Here is a 4,494-nt window from a genome sequence, read left to right as displayed (position 1 = left end):
GATGCAGCGGCGCAGCCCATGCGGTCAGCGAGCACCAGGATTTTCTGTACCACCAAAAAAACCCAAAAAACAAAAACAAAAAAAAAACCCAAAAAACAAAAGCTTAGCAAATGACTGTATTTTATGTGTATATATTTATACAGTATTGACGTGAACAAAGATGCGTGTCGCCTGAGTTTTACCCAACGGTTTTACTAAACAAGTTCACTCAAATCGTACACACCTGACTTTTTTTTAAAAAGTTGAATATTACTTCTGAGGCAAGAAAAAAAAAATTTAAAAAAACAGCAGGAAAAGATGTATATGCACGATAACACAAGTTTTCAAGACTGGGGGGATAATGACTGGGATGCACCCAAAACCAACTGATGGAGGAAAAAGGCAGAGAAGATGTGAAGCAGACATAATCCCCTAATGCTGGTTTGCTGTTTCCTGTGGGGGAAAGTAATGCACTGCTTAGATTTATTACTTTGGCTAGTAAATTCTTCAAGCAAAACCTTCAGTGAAAGCGGCAACCAATGAGGGGCTGAATGAAGCACGGAGAAAGTGTTCGGTTCTGACCTGTCCTGGCTAACTGATTGACAGCCTGGCCCTGAAAGGCACACAGTCCACTCTCTCCTTTTAAGCTTTTTCCTTTACCCAGGAGTAACTAACCTGTATCTCAGAGGTAGTGCATGTGCTACAGCTTTTGCTGTAAAGACCAATAAGAAGCTATTGTTGTGGAAGCTGTTTGATAACAGACTCATGGAAGGGAGCCAGCTTGCTAGGGCAAGTAAGGTTTCTAGAACTGTGGTGGCATTTGGCTGCACACAGCCTCCATACACACATACACATAATTCTCAATGCTGCTGAAAAGCTGTGAGATGCTCGTGTTGTTTCCCTTCACTTATGGAAAGCTCTCTTCTTTTTTTCTGAGCTACGTGGGCTGTATCTTACCAGGACAGAAAAGGTGGTCACTTCTACACTTTCAGTTCTCCATTGTATTTACAACATACTATGGTCCCATAAGAAAAAACAAACCAAAAACATTGTTTTTAAAATGTTTTAAACACTTCAAATATATTTGGCCTAATGACAGATAGTGCAAGTTGTTTCAAGTTTCTCTCCTTGTTTTTTCAAAGATTTGACATTTGAGCTATGGGCTGCCCAGGGAGGTGGTGGGGTCACCATCCATGGAGGCATTAAGAAATGTATAGATGTGGCACTTAGGAATACGCTTTAAGGACATAGTGGGGTTTTTTTTTTTCTGGATTGATGGTTGGACTCGGTGATCTTATGGTCTTTTCCAGCCACGACAATTCTGTTTGTGTGTGTGATTCTTCAGTGCAGCCCCTTATTAGCAAAAACATCAGGATATACAACTGCACCTTGAAACACATCATACCAGTGGTTTTCTAATGGTAGTGTCTGTGAAACACAACCTGACAAGTCTCCCTTCACCTCTGTCCTGCAAGCTGAAGTACTTTTTCAAATACTTGATGCCTCGCCTTTGGGGGGCGATTTAACTCATAAAATTTCATATACATATCAATACAGTTTATTCAGACCTTGAAGGTAGGTAGGTCCCTCTGGCATGCCTTTGATATTTTGGAGGCACCGTATTTTGCTGCAAAGAAATAAATAAATTTGCAAAAAAATGTTTATGTGTTTATCATAGGAGATAACAGCTCTGGGCATTACAAAAAGTGACACTTTATTTGAACACAGCAATAGTCCAGAAAATTGCCAGTAAAATATGAAGTTCAAGGCAAAGGGAAGATACATGAAGACAAAGCAGCATGATAATACTGTGTCATCACTGGCCCAAACCAAATGCTTGCTGATGGTTAGATGTCCTCAACTAGTCAGTGAGTCAGCTTAGTACTTTCATATCTTCTGAGCACTAACATAGAATGGGCAATGAGGAAAGTAGGAAAGTCCATGGTTAATAGAAAACACTGAAGTCAGATTGTCCCCGTTGGGTAATGCCACTCTTAAGTGTCACAAAATGATAACATAGGCTCAGTTCCAAAGCTTTGGAGTGAGCTTGCTTTTAATCTCTTCAGAAACTGGAGTGTAGGCTTGCACAAGTTCACTGTGTTGCTTACCATCCTTGGCCTGGTTCCTTTACATGCAGCTGTTGTTTTACAATAGAGATTCTCCTCATCAGCAGCTTCTCCTGTTAAAACCTTACCCAGTTTTACAGCCCCCTTGGGTAAATTTTGTCAACCCATGAGTGGGACAAGGCTCAAGGGAGCTGTGTAAAAGGGGATGCCTCAGTAGATGGCACTCTCCCTCTGAGCGAGGATGAGCAGATGCCTCAGCCAAGGAATTTGATGCACTGAAAGCAACTTCCTTTGTATTCTACAGAAATTTCAGTGAATGCAAACAAAGCTCTGCCCAACTATGCAATGAAGTAACCCCTGGCAGTTTTTCACAAATCCAGATCTACCAAGTCCACACATTAAATTACAGCTTAAATTGCTGTAGTCTGTTTCTGTTCAGCCTGAATTAAACCTGAAATCTTAATGGTAAATAAATATATATATACTATGTGTGTGTTATTATATAGTGTATATATAGTGTATATAAGCATATACACAAACACACACCAGCACATATATGTATGTATATACTCTACAACAAGGTGAGCTACTTAGTGGATGAAGGGATGAGGGAAAAGTTGTGCATGCTGTCTACCTGGACTTTAATAAATCCTTTGACACAGTTTCCCACAGAATTCTCCTGGACAAAACTGGCTGCTCATTTCTTGGATGGGTGTACACTTCACTGGGTAAAAAAATGTCTGAGTATCCAGGCCCAAAGAGCTGTGGGGAATGGAGCCAAGCCCAACTGGAGGCTGGCCACAAGTGGTGTTCCTTGGGGCTCAGTGTTGGATCCAGTTCACTTTAATATCTTTATCAATGATCTGGATGATGGAATCAGTGCACTCTCAATAAGTTTGCAGTGACACTAAGTTGGGCAGGAGGATTGATCTGCTTGAGGGTAGGAAGACTCTGCAGAGGGACCTGGACAGGCTGGCTGGATGGGCTGTGGCCAATTGTATGAGACTGAACAAGGCCAAGTGCTGGGTCCTGTATCTGGGTCACAACAACCCCATGCAATGCTCCAGGCTTGGGGAGGAGTGGCTGGAAAGCTGCCCAGAGGAAAAGAACCTGAGGATGTTGATTGACAGATGGCTGAATATAAGCCAGCATCGTGCCCAGGTGGCCAAAAAGCCCAGGGGCATCCTGGCTTGTATCAGGAATGGTGTGGCCAGTGGGACTGGAGAAATGAATGTCCCCCTGTACTCAGCACTAGTGAGGCTGCACTTTGAATACTGTGTTCAGTTTTGGGCTGCTCACTATATGATTGTCATTGAGTGAGTGAAGGGTCTGGAGCATAAGTCTTATGAAAAGAGGCTGAGGGAACTCAGGTTGTTTGGACTGGAGAAAAGGAGGCTGAGGGGAGACCTGGTCACTCTCTTCAACTACCTGAAAGGAGGCTGTAGAAAGGTGGGGGTTGAGCTCTTCTCCCTCATTATCTCTAGATAGAACAAGAAGAGATGTCCTCAAGTTGTGCCAGGGAGGTTCAGAATGGATATTAAGAAATGTTTGTTCACTGAAAGTGTTGTGAAGTACAGGAACAGGCTGCCCAGGGAAGTGGCTGAGTCACTATCCCTGGAGCTATTTAAAAGACTTGGTACTTAGGGTTAAATGGTGGACTTGGCATTGTGCTCGGTTAGTGGTTGGACTTGGTGATCTTAGAGGTCTTTTTCAACCAAACCAAAATTCTATGATTGTATGAAATTTAAAATATAGATATTGTATACATAAAAGATATTTATATTTAAAAGCCTTACATAGTAATTTACACACATCAGACTCAGGGCTCAGAACTGTTCTGCTTCCTCAACCGTTTTTTTTCCAAGTCATTATTTTATTTGACTGTTTTGTCAATTGTAGGTCCAGTTTAAGAACTTAATACCTTTGGTTGTTTTTTGTTGCCGTTTTGAAGCCACAGAATTTTAAAAGTCCAGCTTAAGAGAGCAGTTGCACTGAAGTAGTAAAAGTGAGGAGGCCTCACTTGCAGGTATGGGGATAATAAAGGCCACCTATGCATTAGTGGAGCTATCATCTTTTCAATCAAATCTGTTGCTAACCGAGCAGTAATGCAAAGCCATTATCTTACAGCTTTCTAAACCATAGAGTGAAAGAAATGCAAGAAAGGCAAACATTGCAATAAAAAAATATAGGGCAAATTAATAAAATGTAAAATTAATTATTTCAAACTTTTAAAGTTTTGGATTCTTGAGTAATCTAAATATATTATTTCAGTTTACTGATTTTTAAGCATTAAGTATTTCCTACCATAGAATTATAGAATCATCATGTTTTGAAAGGACCTTCAAGATCATAAACCATCAATCTTACACGACCTTAACCACTAAATCAGTGCCTGGAGAGCCACATCTACTTGTTTTTTGAATACTCCACCACGCCCTGGGTAACTCAT

Source organism: Heliangelus exortis, chromosome 3, assembly GCF_036169615.1.
Source record: "Heliangelus exortis chromosome 3, bHelExo1.hap1, whole genome shotgun sequence".
Lineage (NCBI taxonomy): Eukaryota > Metazoa > Chordata > Aves > Apodiformes > Trochilidae > Heliangelus > Heliangelus exortis.
Note: the sequence above shows the minus strand (reverse complement) of the source record.